This window comes from Theropithecus gelada, chromosome 3 (assembly GCF_003255815.1).
Source record: "Theropithecus gelada isolate Dixy chromosome 3, Tgel_1.0, whole genome shotgun sequence".
NCBI classification, from domain to species: domain Eukaryota; kingdom Metazoa; phylum Chordata; class Mammalia; order Primates; family Cercopithecidae; genus Theropithecus; species Theropithecus gelada.
The window spans coordinates 33527385-33547119 of record NC_037670.1 but is presented as its reverse complement, the minus strand read 5'-3'; the positions used below and the strand labels follow the sequence as shown (position 1 = coordinate 33547119).

At 38.9% G+C, this 19735-nt stretch overlaps 1 non-coding gene across 1 annotated transcript; it reads right to left on the bottom strand.

The window, feature by feature from the left end:
* Nucleotides 1-10079: 10079 nt before the first annotated feature.
* LOC112621968 lies at nucleotides 10080-10183 on the bottom strand. The gene has a single exon (XR_003118886.1). It is a non-coding gene; the product is annotated as a small nucleolar RNA U13 (small nucleolar RNA).
* Nucleotides 10184-19735: the final 9552 nt, after the last annotated feature.

Here is a 19735-nt window from a genome sequence, read left to right as displayed (position 1 = left end):
CTTCCCCTTTTTCCACTGTAAGGCTTTTCCACTCTGCCTGCCTTTGAGTTCTTGGCCAAAATGCAACTGATGGTGGCCGACTCCCTTGTTATAGCAAGCCCTGAATAAGTAGACTTTTCTTTTTTCCTTTGGTTTGTATTCATTTAATTTCCACAGAAATAAATTCAATTATATTTAGATAATCAAAATAATAGTAAAGGCCATTAGCAAAATGGCAAAATAGAGAGGAAAAATAAGACTCTTGTATTCCGTAAAAGTTTAAGAGGAGTCTGTTTTTCAGGATGCTTTGAATCTCCTCCATGGATCACTTCTCCAATTTTTCCTGTCGCCACAGAAATTTACAGTATTAATAAAACAACTCATGTTAAAATGTTGAACTTTGCTACTTCCAAACTGAAAACTTTTTGAAGCTTAAGGCAGTTATTTCTGCAAAAGATGGCTTTGGGTTTATTAATTTAAAAGAATGCAGGAAGTATTTGAAATATTGTCATCTGGGTGACTTACATTTATAAATACTCTACTGCCTCACCATAATTAAAATAAAATGAAAAGAGTTTGAAATATACTTAGAGCTTAAAACATGAAAATAATTCTTTTTAACATGAATAATTATCCCACCAGTTTTATAATCTAATACAAATCAAAGTAAAAGAAAAATGCTAGATATTTAAATTATGAGAAATCCTATGAATTCTGGGAACTTAGAAACGTTACCCACATATTTGTATTCCAGAATCCTCATTCTAGAAATTCTTTCCTCAAAGATGTTGCAAAGAAGCGGAGCCAATGGGTGTCTTTTTCAATATGACCTAAAACATACAAAGCTCTCTATGAAGCATGCCTGGTTTGGAATCCAAATTTAACAATAATTTACGTCACATTTGAACTGGGATGCAGACTAGAAATCCATAGGCTTTGCCTGTGTTTTTCTTATTTATTCCTCTAAAATTAGAGTAGGCTGGGTGCAGTGGCTCACGCCTGTAGTCCCAGCACTTTGGGAAGCCGAGGCGGGCGGATCACGAGGTCAGGAAATCGAGACCATCCTGGCTAACATGCTGAAACCCTGTCTCTACTAAAAAAATACGAAAAAACTAGCTGGGTGTGGTGGTGGGTGCCTGTAGTCCCAGCTACTCGTGAGGCTGAGGCAGAAGAATGGCATGAACCCGGGGAACAGGCCTTGCAGTGAGCCGAGATTGTGCCACTGCACTCCAGCCTGGGTGACAGTGCAAGACTCTGTCTCAAAATAAATAAAATAAAATAAAATAAAATTAGAGGGTTTTTTTTTTTTTTTTTTTCTCTCGTTGCCCAGGCTGGAGTGCAATGGCATGATCTCAGCTCACTGCAACCTCTGCCTCCTGGGTTCAAGCAATTCTCTTGCCTCAGCCTCCTGAGTAGCTGGGATTATAGGCACCCACCACTGTGCCTGGCTAATTTTTGTATTTTTAGTAAAGACAGGGTTTCGCCATGTTGGTCAGGCTGGTCTTGAACTCTTGACTTTGTGATCCACCTGCCTTGGCCTCCCAAAGTGCTGGGATTACAGGTGTGAGCCACCACACCCAGTCCCAACCTTTATGATTCTTAACTCTAGGCAGAGAGAGGTAGAGGAGAGAATACTGTAGAAACTTTGTTGTATTTTCTAACTTTTCAGGAGTCACTTTAGCATTGACCATAGTATCCTTTAAACATATGCATATTACTCATATTCGATTTTTAAATTGTAAATTCTTCAGAGAATTCCCCAAATACTCCCTTTCTGGGTGTCTCCATTGGTTGGTGTATTTTGAAGAAACGGACATTAAAGGTGTTCAATGCATACTTTTTGGCAAATCGATTAAATGCAAACCGATTTTATATTAGGCTCAATTTGGAAGACAAGTGTGCTGAAACAGTAAGTCACTTAACACTTATTTTGTATTATTTGACTTACTGCTCCCTACTTTTTTCTAGAGTTAATTCACATTGACTATATATCTTTTGATTTATTAATTATTCCCCTGCCTCTTGTGTAAAATGAGAATATCTCATATTCATTTGATGTCAGGGTTTTTTTTTTTGTTTTTTTTTGTTTTTTTTTTTTTTGAGATGGAGTCTCACTCTGTCGCCCAGGCTGGAGTGCAGTGGCACAATCTCAGCTCACTGCAAGCTCCGCCTCCTGGGTTCACGCCATTCTCCGGCCTCAGCCTCCCGAGCAGCTGGAATTACAGGCGCCCACCACACGCCTGGCTAATTTTTTGTATTTTTAGTAGAGATGGGGTTTCACCGTGTTAGCCAGAATGGTCTCGATCTCCTGACCTTGTGATCCACCTGCCTCGGCCTCCCAAAGTGCTGGGATTACAGGCGTGAGCCACCGTGCCCGGCCTGATCTCAGGTTTTCATTGATTGAATGGAGCTACAATGTTCCCCCAGATCTGCCTGTCCTTTGCAGACATGAATCTTCTCCGCTTTTTTCAAGTTTGGTGTTTATCACAATCACCTGGAGGGCTGGTTATACCCTGGAGTGCTAGGCCCTGCCCCTAGAGTTTCTGATTCTGTGGGCCTGGGATGGGGCCCAAGATTTTATTGCATATATAATAAGTCGCCAGGGATGCTGATGCTGCCAGTCTCAGGACCACACTTTCAGATCTGCCGCTATTGTGCCATTTACAAATTAATATGAATTCCACAGCACACTTGTATGTGTGTGTGTGTTGGGGTGTGTGTGTGTGTGTGTGTAGGTGGTGGTGTTGGTGGTAGGAATAGAGGTAGTGTTTCACCAGGCAGGACCTGGCCATAGAAAAGGTTGTAGGTGTAGGGCATTGTGAGAAAGCCACAGAGGTCCTGGAAAGAGCCCAGGTCCCAAAGGCATAAGGATGAAGGGAAGAGAGAAAGAAAAACTGACATGTTCCTGACAGCTGGATGCTTCTCCCATTTAGATTTCTCTGAACTGAAATTCTAGATGGTTTAATTACTCCATAAGGTTTGCTAAATTGCCACATCTCAGTCTCACATACAATGCTGGTATCTACATTCTATGCTCTCAGACTATGCATTAAAACTGTGCACTGGTGGAGTAAGCTAGGTAAATATTTGTACATTTGACTGCACACAGCTACTGCTTATGTTTTCTTGTTCTTCTGCTCTATCTTAAGGAATCTGTGTGAGTCAGCCAGTTAAAATGCTGGCTGGGAGGTAATTAGCTGGGAATTTTAACCCCATCATAGTCATTTACCAGCTTGAAGAATGAAGTGGATGGGCACTTTAGTGAGTCTAGCAACCTGTTTCTTTCTCTGTCAAATGCAAGAAATTCTTTGTGAGTTGCTGGATGTCTCAAATTATATTCTGGAGCTTATTCTGAAAACAGGCAAATGTCAGTCCAATAGAACATCAGCGCACATTGATATATAAAGTTGCAGGGAGATGAAAGGCTCTGAAAGAACTCTATGAGTGTCTGGTCTTAACACTCTCTTAGGTTTTGATGGTACATTGTCTTTTTCGTTTCAACTCTGTTTTAAATTTTTTATTATGTAAATTTTTAGACATACCCAGAATTAGAAAGAATAGCATAATAAAACTTGATGGTACCATTAATTCAGTCTCAATAATTGTCAATATTTTGCCAATTGTGTTTAGTCAGTCCCCACTCTTGGTTTCCTTGTGGTCTGGTCTCTATTTGGCAGCTATTAACTCCAATTTGTTTCTTACCACAATCTCTCAGCTCGTCTCCACGTACGTAGACCTTCATCCAAGTGGAATTGTGTGAAGCCTCCCGTGGCTGTGGGGACTATATTTCCATAGAGGTAGCCTCCCTATTCTGGATCTGAGTTATACCAAGATTTCTGTGGCACATTAAATGATAATTGATTTGGAAATGAGAGACTGCATAAACAAAGACAATGGCCAGACCGTATATGAAAATAGAACAGCTTACACCTACCCGCCCAGAAAACCAACCCCTTGTTTCCAACAAACAGCCCAGGAAACCAGCCTGCTTTAAGTCAGAGTCGGAGGGGGTCAGATGCTATCTCGGGCAATGGTCTAGGAAGTTAACAGTCACTTCTGGAACAATTCGTCTAAAATGGCCAGGACTTCACAAATTTTACTGGTAAATACTTCAGTATGAATCTCTAGCAGATAAGGGCTTTAGGACAATATAACCACAATACTATCACCATACTTAAAAAAATTACTATTTTAAATATCATCAGTCCATGTTCAAATTACCTTGTCTCAACAAATTTTTTAATAGTACTTTTGTTCAAATCAGGACCCGTACAAGCTCCTTTGCTGACTTTGGTCGATATATCTCTTAAGCCTCTATTATTATTTAACACTATCTCCTCCCCCTTTTTTTCAAACCATTTATTTGTTGAAAATATGCCATTTTTCCTGTTGAATTTCCCACATCCTGGTCTTATGTGATTGTATCCTGTGGTATTGTTTATATACTTTCTATATAGCCCATAGTTCTTGTTAACTGGTAGTTAAGTCAAGAGACACAATTAAGTTTAGGTTTCTTTTTTTCAGGGGCAAGAATATTTTATTGGCAATGTTTAAATCAACAGACACCCAGTGTCCACTTGTCCCACTTTTCATGATGCTAAAGTTGATGGGTTTAGATGTCATTATTCACCTGTCATCTGTTTTCCCATCAACTACCATTTATGATTATTGCCGAAATCCATTGTCTTGGTAGGGGTTGCAAAATGACATATTTCTGATTATTTTTCTCATAATCATTGATTTCTAATTAGAATTCTTCTATGGAGAAGAGCTTTCCCTCACATCTATTTGGTTAACCTGAAGCACAGTTCATAAATGAGAAGCAAGATAAATGCTGCATTCTGTACCTTTATTTATCCAATTTCAGAATAATGAGCCCAGCAATAGCCAAAAATGATTAGTGTGGTTTTCATTTTTCAAAATATAATTATGAACTTACAGATTTGATATACATATTCACATGTTATCTATTAATATACTAAAAGATTTGATATATATCTAAAATATTTAATATATTTCAATCAATGAGTTTCAGTTGACAATTCATTGCAATGAATGCTAAATTTATCTCCACGTTGTTTAATAGAATTGCTCTTAAACTCAGTGTAAAACTGCTTTCCTACCATCTTGTTTATTTTTGAAATGCAACTGTACTTAGAGTTAAAATATTCTTATTGTAGAAAATTTAGAGAATAAAGCCCCACATAAAGATGAAAGTGAAAATCACCTGTATTCTTCCCACTCAAAAAGATTTCCCTTTATAAATGTCAAATTTCCCTCTATTGTTTTGCTCTTATATGTATCATTAAATACTCTTCAGCCTGTCATTATAATCACTCCCTCAGAAGTGCTTTCAACCACCCCTCATCTTCGCCTCATTGCACGTGTCTAGCCAAACCTCAACCCTCTTCATCTCTGCACCTGTGTCTGTTACTGGAAACTATTAACTGAACCGTTTCCTTCATTTGATGATCTAAAGCCTCCACAGGCATGCACTGTGACCCAGAAACCTTCCTGTGTTTCCCAGAACTATTCATATGTTCTCCTCAAACCCTCCCCCAACCCTTCCCTCTTTAGTCCTCACTGGGCTATTGACCTTGTTCCACACTTCAGTGAAGTAAAAACCTTCAGATGATAACTCTAACATTCCTGATGAAAACGTAACAAAAACTTATCTGCAGGTAGTGCCCCCCTTCTTTCCTCCTGGTGCAATGGAGGGCATTTTCTTTCTCGTAGCAAAGTCCAGTCCCTCCCCTTCTCTGCATCCAATGCTCTTTGACCTTTTAAAACACTTCACTCTGTTTATCTTCTCTTTTTTCTTTTATCAACTTCCCCTTATCATCTACTGGATCATTTCTGTAACCATATTCTAATTTACCAACCCTATCTTAAAAACAACACCAACAACAAACACAGTCACTTCTTTGGTTCCCTGTCTCCCTGAAGGTACCATCCATTTCTGTATTATTCTGCATTGCCAGACTTCTCAAGAGTTGTTAACTATATGAGTTCCGCTTTTTTAACTCATTTTTTTTTTTTTTAAATTCCAGTCTGGTTGCTCTCCAGCCCCATCACTGTACTAAAATTTCTTGCCTCAGGGTCACTGGAAATCCACATAGCCACATGCAATGTACACTTCTCTGTCTTCATCTTACCCTTTCAGCAGCATTGGGTGGAGTGGACCATTTGTTTGTTGAAATACTCTTCCCTTGGTTATCATCAGGCCATTGTTTCTCTGCTTTCCAAACTCACTGGCTTCTCGCAGCTAGCTTTTCAGCCAGCTTCCATTTCTCCTTTTAAGTGTTGACAGTACTGGGTCCTCTTCTCTTCTCCTGTTACCGTTTTTCACTGGGTGATTCCATTAATTTGCAGCTTTAAAAATCTCATTAGGACTCAAGACTCCAAAGTTTATACCTTCAACCCATTTTTTCTGAGCACCATATCCGGCTCTGCTTACTTGACAGTTCAACCTGGATGTCCTACAAACATCTCAAATTAAACATGTCCAAGATAGAACTTCTCATTTCCCCTCCATGAATCAATTCCTCCTCTATCTGTCCTATGCCAATAAATGGCAGCATTATCCATCAGTTGCCCAATTCAGAAATCTGAGTCAGTCCCGATTTTCCCTTTCCCATAACTCCCATATATCAGGTGCAGCAACCCCATTTGATTGTTCCCCCTAAAACATCTTGACTGTCAACTTTTCTCTGTCTCCATGGCAAACAGACTGGCCATGGCTCATCCTTCACCTGTACTATGTCAACACCTCTTTGATGGGTCTTTCAATTCATACTTATTCTCTACAATCCATTTTCCACATTATGAGCAAGAACATAAATTAAACCTTACATTAAAACTTCAGTGGCTTTCATTACATGTGTAATAAATCCAAACTCTGTACAAGGGCTGGATGGCTCTACAGATCCTGTCTCCCGATGTCTCTCCAGCCTCAGGCTAAGCTACTCCCTACACCAGAGTCACTCTTACTCAAACACACTTAAATCTTCCTGCCTCAGGCTGTTTGTATCTGCTGTACCCTCTGCTTAAAATGCTTTTCTCCCTGCTATTGCCATGTGTGACTTCTTATCCATAGGAAATCAGCTTAAATATTGTCATGTTGAAGCTTTTTCTTTTCTTTTTTTTTTTTTTTTTTGAGACAGAGTCTCGCTCTGTCGCCCAGGCTGGAGTGCAGTGGTATAATCTTGGCTCACTGCAAGCTCCGCCTTCCAGGTTCAAGGGGTTCTCCTGCCTCAGCCTCCCAAGTAGCTGGGACTACAAGTGCACGCCACCACGCCCAACTAACTTTTGTATTTTTAGTAGAGAGAGGGTTTCGCCAGTTTGGCCAGGCCGGTCTCAAACTCCTGGCCTCAAGTGATCTGCCCGCCTCGGCCTCCCAAAGTGCTGGGATTACAGGTGTGAGCCTGGCCCATGTTGAAGCTTTTTCTGACTGGTGTAATTAAAGTATGTCTCCCTCAGTTATTTTCTATTTTATCTTCTCGATGATTATATTCATAGACATTTTCACACTATATAAATATTTATGATAATCATGTGTTGCTTAATAACAGGAATATGTTCTGAGAAATGCATCTTTGTCATTGTGCGAACATTACAAGTGTATTTACACAAACCCAGATGGTATAGCCTACTACACACCTAGCCTATGTGGTATAGCCTATTGCTCCTGGGCTACAAACCTGTACAGCATGTTACTGCCCTGAATACTGTAAGCAACTGTAACACAATGGTATTTATGTATCTAAACATAGGAAAGGTACAGTAAAAACATGAAATAATCTTAGGGGACCACTGTTGTATAAGTGGCCTGTCTGGAATGTCAGTATGTGATGTGTGACTGTATTTGTCTTTTTTTTTTTTTTTTTCTGTTTTCCATACTGAATGTGTTATAGGAAAGGGGTCTGGATCCAGACCCCAAGAGAGGGTTCTTGGATCTCGCACAAGAAAGAATTCAGGGCAAGCCTGCAGTGCAAAGTGAAAGCAAGTTTAAGTAAAGGAATAAAAGAATGGATACTCCATAGACAGAGCAGCCCCGAGGGCTGCTGGTTGCTCATTTTTATAGTTATTTCTTGATGATATGCTGAACAAGGGGTGGATTATTCATGCCTCCCCTTTATAGACCGTATAGGATAACTTCCTGATGTTGCCATGGCATCTGTAAACTGCCATGGCGCTGGCAAGAGTGTAGCAGTGAGGAAGACCAGAGGTCACTCTTGTCGCCTTTTTGGTTTTGGTGGGTTTTGGCTGGTTCCTTTACTACAACCTGTTTCATTAGCACAGTCTTTATGACCTGTACTTTTGCTGACCTCTGATCTCATTCTGTGACTTAGAATGCCTTAGCCATCTGGGAATGCAGCCCAGTAGGTTTCAGCCTCGTTTTACCCAGCTCCTGTTTAAGATGGAGTTGCTCTGGTTCAAACACCTCTGACAAATCTAATCTTCGTGAGAGTCGAGAATATATTATTCACTTTCAATTCTTAGTGTTTAGCTTAGTGTCTGGCACATGGTACACTGTAATCATTTGTTGTATTAATAAAATAATTCTACATTATTGTTTTTAGTGGCAAACGTTTTCTGAGTTCTTACTGTTTACAGACCCAAGCCTGGTTCTTGAGAATATGCTGTTGAATAAGACAACCTGGTTCTTGAGAATATGCTGTTGAATAAGACAACCTCGTTCTTGAGAATATGCTGTTGAATAAGACAAGATGCTCCCATCTACCAGAGGGTACAATTGTGTACCTAGGCAGATACAAAATAAGCATGCTTTTGTACAAGTAGATTCAAAATCATATAATGCAATTAATTTTATAGAAGTATAGAGCACTTTTGGATGAAAGAAAAAGGACACCTTGGGGCCACATTTATTTTAATAAAACTCTCATTTGACACAGGCTCCTTCCAATTTTTTACTATTTTATACATCTTTATAGATGTATATTATGTATAATCTATACATAGTCCCTAGAATGGAATCTTAGGACTTACTGGGTCAATGGTCATTAAATAATTTTGAAACTTGGGATTTCACTGCCAAATTTTGCTTTTCTAATATTAAGTGGCATATTTCCTATTTTCAAAGTGTTTTTGCCATCATTGACATCATCATAATTGAAAATTTGACAGTTTGTATGAGAAAATAGTGTCTCATTATTTTAATTTTAACTGCAATGATTATTAGTGAAGTAAAACTTCTCTTGAACCTGTATTTGCCATTTTGTATTTGTTTCTCAGATTGCTTCATGTTCTTAACTTATCTTTATATTAAGGGGTTCATGTTTTCCTTGATTTATAACATTTCTTTATATGTTATAGAAACAATGACGTTATGATATATGACTTGATTATATCATTATATATGATAATGCTAACTTCATTATCATATATGATCTAAGTATATTTTCCCAGCTCTTCATTTACTTTTAATTTTTGTTGTCTTTATGTTTTTGATGTTGAAGGATTACATATTTAATCTTTTAAATATCAAAGTTTTAATTTAGAACTTCTTAGAAAGACTTTTTCTGCCTAAGATTATGAAAATAATCATCCATCACTTCTAGCACTTACCTGTTTTCATTTTTTTCATGGCTGAAAATTGATTTTGGTGTAAAAAGTAAAGTGGAAATGAAGGTTAATTGGTTTTTCCAAAGAACATTGCTCTTTACACACTTTTTCTCCCTAATTTGACCTACTAAAATTATTTGAATATAGATGGGAAACCTCAATTTTTAGCTACGCAAAGACCACTCCTGAATGGTTGTTATTCATTTTCCATGCTCTTTGGTGGAATGTTTGGCATATGACTGAGTTACAAATAATGGATGCAGGCCGAAGTCATAGGTATAACTTCCAGAAAGTATACTTGGAGGGTAGGGATTGTGCATCTTTCTCCTTTTTCCTTTCTGCAGGGTAAATTCCAGGCATCATATTTTTAGCTGGAGAATCCATATTGGCGAAGGACCACACACACTAGGATAGCAATGCAGAAAGCTCAGCATATCTGGGGTCCCCAGTGACTCTGTGGAACTTCTACGTCCGCCCAGACCGCCTGCTTCTGACTTTCCCCCGCTTTTTTTTCATGTCAGATGTTTAATGTGCCAATGATGGAACAAGGTTTGAGGCAGGCACATCTCACACATGAGTGTGAAAACCCAATCATCACACTTACAAACCACAAAATGGTCTACCTCTGGATTTTTTAGAATAAGAAATCAAAACCACAGGTTTTAAAGCCACTATTAATTTAGTTTATCTTAGCTGTTTCAGTATCATGTTATTTAATAGTTTGTATTTTTACTCTACTTCGCAGTTTTTATTGTCTTATATTTTCTGAATTTGAGCCATATTTTGTTTGTTTCAGTTTCTCATGACTTGGAAGTTACATAGCCTCCTCAGAGTCTTCTAGTAATTGACTTTAAATTTTAAAGATACATTCTTTAACACATTTTTCTGATCATGTGTCCTCATTCGAAATAGCATGATAAATATATTGCACTTCTATATTTGTCTTCTACCATGCTGGATTTTGCTAATACAACCCGTGTAATTACTCTTAAATTATTTATAATCATTTCATATATTTTTTCTTTTAAGTTTACTTTGTATCATTTGTATTTGTGTTTGTAATAATGCTCATTTAGACTAAATTCACCACAGGAATAATTTCAGTTCTTGATACTCTTTATTTTCTAATACAGTGCTCTCAGGCTTGTGATCTTAATTTTTCTTTCCATCTTTTTTTTTTTTTTTTGTCTTTGAGACAGGGTTTTACTCTGTTACTCAGGCTGGAATGCAGTGGCACAATCTGGGCTCACTGCAACCTCCACCTCATGGTTCAAGCAATTCTCAGGCTTCAGCCTTTGGAGTAGCTGGGATTACAGGGGTGCACCAGCACACCAAGCTAATTTTTGTATTTTTAATAGAGGGGATTTCGCCATGTTGGCCAGACTGGTCTCGAACTCTTACCCTCAAATGATCTGCCCACCTCGGCCTTCCCAAGTGTTGGGATTACAGGCATGAGCCACCGCGCCTGGCCTCTTTCTTTCTTTTCTTAAAGACATTTTTAGGATAATTTTTTTTTTTCCAAGAAAGGTATTATTATAAGCCCTTATATAAGATCTTAGGTGTTTAAAAATATTTTTCCTGTTGTCTGAATTGAAAATTCTTAGTTTCCACATTTTTTTTCCTTAAAACTCTGTAAACATTTCATGTGTGTGTATATTTAAAACTTAATTCTATACAGAAGTATAAGATCATCTTGACTTCGTTTTTTCTTAGTGACCAGGTGTTTTCCAAGTGAATGTTTGCACGATGTCTTTCTGTTTTGTAGTTATAGTTTCAGAATGTTTTATGTGTAATTTATATGTTCATCTATTTATTTTGTGGATCATGGGGAGCGAGTCTTTTCGCTTGCACAGTTAAGACTTTTTCAGCTTAAAAACATTTTCTTTGTTCCTGATTTTGGTTATTGCTTTGCTTGTAATTATCTTGGTATTCTCCTAAGAAAGACACTAAATTATTTATTTGGCTTTCCAAACTCTCCTTCAAGATCATCTTCTTGCTCATCGTTTGTATCTTTGTTTTTACCTTCTCTTTTAAAAGGTTCTGAAATTTGCCCTCCACCAGATGCCTTTGATTTGTCGTGGTGACATCTGCTTTGCATGTGCTCTTTTTCCCTGCTATTAGCCTTTCAGTCTCTCTCCTCTGACCCTTCCTGCGCACGTCATCTGCCTCCTTTTAGTAAGTAGTGTGTTATTATTATGATTTTAAAATCTCGGCTTGAGTTTAATTTAATTTCATCTTTTCATCTCTTCTTGAGTTCATGTCAACCTATTCCCTTTCTGTGGCTCTTTGAAGAAGCCAGGCTGTCTTGTGGCTCGTTGAAAGCACCTAGTTTCCTAGAGCTTAATTCTGGTTCTTTCAGTAGATAATTCTCAGAGATTGGCTCTGTCTCTGAGTCTATAGTTGTTGTTCCCTTTTTCCTAGTCTCATATTGTTTGCAAGGCTTCAAGCTCTCTTTTTAAAATTTTAATTTAATTTTATTTTAAGTTCCAGGATACACGTGCAGGACATGCAGGTTTGTTAGATAGGTATACATGTGCTATGGTGTGTGCTGCACCTATCAACCCATCACCTAGATGTTAAACCCCTCACACATTAGCTATTTATCCTGATGCTCTCCCTCCACCTCCCCCACTCCCCAAACAGGCTCCAGTGTGTGTTGTTCCCCTCCTAGTGCCCATGTGTTCTCATTGTTCAGCTCCCACTTATAAGTGAGAACATGGAGTGTTTGGTTTTCTGTTCCTGTATTAGTTTGTTGAGGATAATGGCTTCCAGCTCTGTTCGTGTCCCTGCAAAGGATATGATCTCTTTCCTTTTTATGGTTGCATAGTATTCCATGGTGTATATGTACCACATTTTCTTTATCCAGTCTATCATTGATGGGCATTTGGGTTAATTCTATGTTTTTGCTGTTGTAAATGGTGCTGCAGTGAACATACACATGCATATACCTTTATAATAGAATGATTTATATTCCTTTGGGTAGATACCTAATAATGGGATTGCTGAGTCACATAGTATTTCTGGTTCTAGGTCTTTGAGGAATTGCCACACTGCCTTCCACAACGGTTGAACTAATTTACATTCCCACCAACAGTGTAAAAGTGTTCCTATTTCTCCACAGCTTCACCAGCACCTGTTGTTTCTTAACTTGGGAGAATCATCATTCTGACTGGTGTGAGATGCTGTTTCATTGTGGTTTTGATTTGCATTTCTCTAGTGATGTTGAGCTTTTTTCATATGTTTGTTAGCTGCAAAAATGCTCTGTTTTGAGAAGTGTCTGTTCATGTCCTTTGCCCAGTTTTTAATGTTTTGTTTTGTTTTGTTTTTACATTTGTTTAAGTTCCTTGTAGATTCTGGATATTAGACCTTTGTCAGATGGTTAGATTGTAAGAATCTTCTCCCATTCTGTAGGTTTTGTTTACTCTGACAGTTTTTTTTTTTTTTTTTTTCTGTGCAGAAGCTCTTTGGTTTAATTAGATCCCATTTATCAACTGTAGCTTTTGTTGCAATTGCTTTTGATGTTTTCGTCATGAAATCTTTGCCTGTGCCTATGTCCTGAATGGTATTGCCTAGATTTTCTTCTAGGATTTTTATAGTTTGGGGTATTAAATTTAAATCTTTAATCCATCTTGAGTTAATTTTTGTATGAGGTACAAGGAATGGGTCCAGTTTCAGTTTTCTGCATATGGCTAACCAGTTTTCCCAGCACCATTTATTAAATAGGGAATCCTTCCTCCATTGCTTGTTTTTGTCAGGTTTTTCGAAGGTCAGATGGTTGTAGATGTACAGTCTTATTTCTGAGATCTCTATTCTGTTCCATTGGTCTATGTGTCTGTTTTCATACCAGTACCATGCTGTTTAGGTAATCGTAACCTTATAGTATAGTTTGAAGTCAGATAGTGTGATGCCTCCAACTTTGTTCTTTTTGCTTAGAATTATCTTGGTTATACGGGCTCTTTTTTTGGTTCCATATGAATTTTAAAGTAATTTTTTTTTTCTCTAATTCTGTGAAGAATGGCAATGGTTAAATGGGAATAGTTCTGAATCTGCAAGTTACTTTGGGCAGTATGACCATTTTTGTGATATTGATTCTTCCTATCTATGAGCATGGAATGTTTTTCCGTTTGTTTGTGTCCTCTCTGATTTCCTTAGCAGTAGTTTGTAATTCTCCTTAAATAGGTCCTTCACTTCCCTTGTTAGCTGTATTCCTAGATATTTTATTCTCTTTGTAGCAATTGTGAATGAAAGTTCATTCATGAGTTGGCTCTCTGCTTGTCTATTGTTGGTGTATAGAAATGCTTGTGATTTTTGCACATTGATTTTTTATCCTGAGACTTTGCTGGAGTTGCTTATCAGCTTAAGAAGCTTTTGGCCTGCCCAAGCCCTTTTTTTTTTCTTCCTTAGTCATAAAGGAAAAAATCTAGATTTGGCATCTTCCATAGAAAAGAGGAATAGGTATGTTTGCCTTTCTCACATGGACAGCCGAAGGCGAGTCTTTATGTGTAGTCCCATCTAAAGTGTCTAGGAAGCTCCCGTGGATGTGGTACTGGCATACTGAAGTGGGATCTTCTACTCCTGCTTGATTTTCTGACCTTCTGAGAGTGACTTGCTAAACACTGAAATCTCCAGCATGGTCTTCCACTGGAAACTTCATTCTTGCCCTGCCTGCCCCACAGTGCTTAAAATATTAGAATAATATTGCTATTGCTTAAGAAAGACTCACTTCTGCTAGTGCCAATGACTCGCTGTTTCTTGAAGGAGTTACAAGTTTTGAAAACGTGCAGGAAAATGGTGAGGTAGAAACATTCTGATCACCTCACAACAGTACCTGTTCAGTAGCAAAGCCACAGCTTTTTTTTTTTTTTGTGGTTATTAGATAGGGCAGACTGATATGGACATTCAAGATGCCATTCACCTTATTTGGACAAAGCTGTATGGACTACAGATTGATTTTCACAATTCCACTCCACCTAATTCATAATTAGAAATTCTAAAGCCAGGCGTAGTGGTTTACACCTATAATCCCAGCACTTTAGGAGGCTGAGGCAGGAGAACCACTTGAGCCCAGGAGTTTGAGACCAGTCTGTGTAATATAGCACAACCTAGACTTTACCAAAAAATCAAAAAATTAGTCAGGTATGGTGGCGTGTGCCTGTGATCCCAGCTACTTGGGAGGCTGAGGCAGGAGGATCCTTTGAGCCCAGAAGGTTGAGGCCACAGTGAGCCCTGATCATGCCACTGCAATCCAACCTCAGTGACAGAGCAAGACCTTGTCTCAAAAAAAAAAAAAAAAAAAAAAAAAAAATCTGACAGTAATTAGAGTGTTAATCTTTGCCCTTATAAAACGTTTTAGCAAGACTTTGGAGGGGGTGCTGCAGGAGGTGTTAACTGGGCACCCTTTAAACAGGAAAGTCCTCGTGATGTCACTTCTGGATTAAAAGATATGCATATGTAATTGACATTTCTTGCACATTCATAATTTGCCAAGTACCATGCCTACTGCTTGATAAATATTATCTAACTTAATCTTTATAATGACCCTATGAAGTCAATGTTACATGGTTTCTGTTTGCAGATGAGACACTGGGTTAGGAGGGTCAAGTAACCTTCCCAAGGTCATTGTACTAGGAATAGGAGGCCACGTGGTGAGAGTTCTCATGAATGCCTTCTGGTTCCAGGTACATGGCCTTATACAAAAGTCCTTCTCAAACCCAGGTACCTGGAAGATAGAAAGGACTGTCTTTTTCTTTCTTTCTTTCTTTTGAGATGGAGTTTCGCTCTTGTTGCCCAGGCTGAAGTACAATGGCACAATCTTGGCTCACCGCAACCTCCCCCTCCCAGGTTCAAGCTATTCTCTTGCCTCAGCCTCCAGAGTAGCTGGGATTACAGGCACGCGCCACCATACCCGGCTAATTTTGTATTTTCAGTAGAGACGGGGCTTCTCCATGTTGGTCAGGCTGGTCTTGAACTCCCGACCTCCGGTGATCCACCCGTCTCAGCCTCCCAAAGTGCTGGGATTACAGGCGTGAGCCACTATGCCTGGCAGAAAGGACTTTCTAATAACTTTCTATTGTCTTTGATTTGGGAGGAGTGGCTCTTCCTCATTACTATAATTTAAATGTGTTTGTTAACAGAGCAAGTTTTCTACTCAAAGGCTGCCTCTTTTAAGGGAGGCAAAAGAAACTTGCTTTAATCATCCCATTGACAATTCTTTTGTCTTAAAATTTGCTGCAGCCTGTGACCTGGGAAGAGACCATCTAAACACCTCTGTTTATCTTCTAGCATCTCATTTTTATTCCAGCCAGCTGGGAGTGAAGTGATCTGACTCTCTCAAATGCCAGTTGCTTCTTTTTAATCTTGTCTTCTAGGAAAACAATTTATCCTCCTATTAGCAATATAAATTCCAGTGATCTATTCTTGGAAAAGCCTATTCAAACAAAAATACTGACTTTGATCTGATAACTTCGTAAGAATACGCTAGGATTCCAATTTAAATTTTGACTTGTTACTTTTTGAATCAGCTCCTTCCTCCTCTATTTCTTAATTAGTAGACCCATGAGAAATCAAAATGGATGAAAGAAGGGGGGAGATATGTACAGTTGCTCAATGATAGGATAACTTAATAATAGTTCTTCTTTCATTTAGGGGCAGAGGAGCCATGAAAGAGAAGGGCACACTATCCTTAAATGCCTACTCTGTATCAGGTACTATACTAGATATAATTAGTTGGTCTTTGGAACACTACTAGGCCTGAGCCAGGGCCTACTGACTCATAAAAGTTTAGAGTTGGAAAGAATCTCAAAGGTCATTTAGTCCAGCCGTTACCTATTCGGTGAGTCCTCCAGCAATATGTTATTTTGCGCTTTCTAGTCCCCTTTTGAACTCTCTCTATTCCCCACTGCAGCTTATTCCATGGTTAATAATTCTAATTATCAGAAAGTTTTGTCTCCAGGTAATGCCCACCCAGGATTCCTCTTTCTATCCTCTATAACCCAAACAGTATGATGAATCTGTCCTCCCCATGGCAATCTTCCAGGTATTGGAATTTGGACATTAAGTAGCCCACAGGGCTACTCCAGGCCAAATGTTATGTTTAGATTTAGGGTTAGTGTGACTTGAGACTCACCGGCCACCTTCAGAGTTCCTGCAGCCCTCCACATCTCATTTTTCCCTGTGGCTCTGGGCTAAGTGTGCATAGTTGAGATCATTCCATAGCCCCTTCACTCTAAAGAAATACTTCTTTAGGCATCAAGATGTATTATTATCCATATATTCACTACCATTTAAGTGTCTACAAAGTAGACATGCTTTATGTATATTAACTTTATCCCATACAAAATCCTTGGATAATAGGCATTAGAACTATATGAAACTGTCATATTTATAGGTCAGAAATGGTTGAATATTAGCAACTTCAGATGACTTAATCATTACAAATCAGATTTGACAGATGAGAAAAATGGAGACTTGGAAATGTCATTCATACCCACAAAGCCAGCAAGAGGAGGCTGAGGTCTACACCTGAATCTGTTGAGGTCTACATCTGAATCTGTCTGGCTCTAAAGTGGGCTCGTCCTGCTGCACATGCTGTTTCCATACGCGTTATCTTGCAGTTGCATATGCAAGATTCAAAGTAAAGATGAAGGGGTCACAGTCTTTTGGAAAGGAAAGAGGAATTTGAGACATTTACATATTTGCTAAGTAAATCTTTATTCCCCATGATGTGGTTTGGCTCTGGGTCCACAACCAAATCTCATCTCAAATTGTAATCCCCATGTGTAAAGGGAGGGATCTGTAATCCTCACGGGTTGAGGGAGGGAGATGATTGGATCATGGGGACAGTTTCCTCCATGCTGTTCTCATAGTGAGTGAGATCTCATGAGATCTGATGGTTTTATAAGTGTTTGGAAGTTCCTCTTTTGTGCTTCTGTCTCCTATTGCCTTGTGAAGAAGGTGACTGCTTCCCCTTCCACCATGATTATAAGTTTCCTGAGGCCTCCCCAGCCATGTGGAACTGAGTCAATTAAACCTCTTTCTTTTGTAAATTACCCAGTCTCAGGTATTTCTTTATAGTAGTGTGAAAACAGACTAATACACCCCACTTACTATGTGTATGACCTCAAGGAATTTATTGAACCACCCTGAGACACAATTAGCTCATCTAAAATTGGGTTATTAATATTTAACTTGTAGTACTTGTGTGAGGATGAAGTAGATTGATATTCTGTCAAGCTCCTGCCCAGTGCTCTTTGGATGCCTGGCACGTCCTGCAGTATATAGAGTCTTAGCCCATTCACTCACTCACTCTCCTCTGTCAAAGGTAGCCCAGTTTTTTCTGTAAAGGGCCAGTACTAATAATGTAGGCTTCTTTGGCCAAGGGGAAATGTCCTCAACTCTTTGAGTATGTGTTCTCTCTGAAAGGCTAATAGTTCTTTTTATATTTTACTTTTAAAAATGTAAAAATTATTCTTAGCACACAGCCCATACAAAAATAGGTGTCTCCAATAGCTTCCCACTCATCTCTCTCTCTCAGTATTCCTTCCTCATTCATCCAGAAGACAGGAGCTATCAGACGGGATGGGCTCCCTCTGCCATGCCTCCCTTCATGGTGCTCACATTCTCTTTCCTGTCTCTGTTTTTAATTTTAATTTTTAATTTTACTTTTTTGGGACAGGGTTTCTCTCTGTCACCCAGGCTGGAGTGCAGTAGTGTGATCTTGGCTCACTGAAGTCTTGACCCCCTGGACTCAAGAGATCCATCCACCTCAGCCTCCCAAGTAGCTGGAATTACAGGAACCCACCACCATATCTGGCTAATTTGAAAATTTTTGTAGAGAGGGGGCCTCACTATGTTACCCAGGCTGGTCTCAAACTTCTGTGCTCAAGTGATCCTTCCACCTTGGCCTCCCAAGTGCTAAGATTACAGACCTGAGCCACCACATCTGGCCTCTTTTCATCTCTAGTCACAGTGAAGGAGCTCTCTGGTCTCCAGACCGAGCCAGCCCCTTCAATTGTACATTATGTCCTGTTGTCTCCCACTCATTCAGGAATATTGTTCCATCTATCCTCCCCTATCTCCTTTAAAGCAACTAACATTTCTTCACTGGATCTTCCCTATCAGCATGCAAACATGCTATGATTTGCTCCATTCTAAAAGATTCCCTTGATTCTGCTTTCTCCTCCATCTGTCACTTCACATTTCTCTCAGCAAAACTCCATGAATGAGTTAATGGCATAGGCTAACTCCAATTTCACTCTTTCCGTTCTTCACTATTACTCTATCAAGGTCAGTAATGACCTTCAGGTACTCCAATGAGCAATTCTCAGTCCCCCAGGACTGACTTTGCTACAGATGGCCACAGGGTCATTCCCTTCTTTCTGGATGAGCCCTTCACTTGCCTTCTACCAGGTTCTACTGCCTTTCCTCCTTAGTTGCTGCTGATTCCTTCTCAGCTTCACAGTCTGTTGATATTGGAGAGTCCCAAGGATTAGTCCTTGCACGTCTTCTATTTTTTTAAATCTACATTCACTCTCATAGTGATTTTGTACAACCTCATGACTTTAAGGACCATCTATATGTTGATGATTCCCATATGTATATCTCCAGCCTGACCTGTTTCCTGAACTCCAGATTTATAGACATGACTGTTCATTCAACATCTCCCTATTAGGCATGTCAACCTTAGCATGTTCGTAACTCAGCTCCTTATATTCCATTTCACCATCAACAAAATTGACTCCTCTCACAATCTTTCTCATCTTTGAAAATTACAACTCTATTCTTCTAGTCACTCAGGCTAAAACCCTGGCTTTATTCTTTTTAAAAATTTTTAAAGTCAACTTTATGACATACATGTCCAGTAAAGTGTAACATTTAAAGTGCACAACTCAGTGAGTTTGGATATACACCCATAATGCCATTGCCACAATTAGTTTACAGAACATTTCTATCTCCTTTGTCACCCATTCCTCCCTTCAACTCTGTCCCCAGGAGATTACTGATTTGCTTTTCATCATGACTAGTTTACATTTTCCAGAATTTTATATAGATGGAGTTATGCAGTGTGTACTCTTGTTACGTCTCTTTTACTTAGAGTGAATATTTTGATATTTATTCATGTTGTGTGAAATGGTAGTTTACTTCTTTGTGTTGTGATTAATATTTCATTATA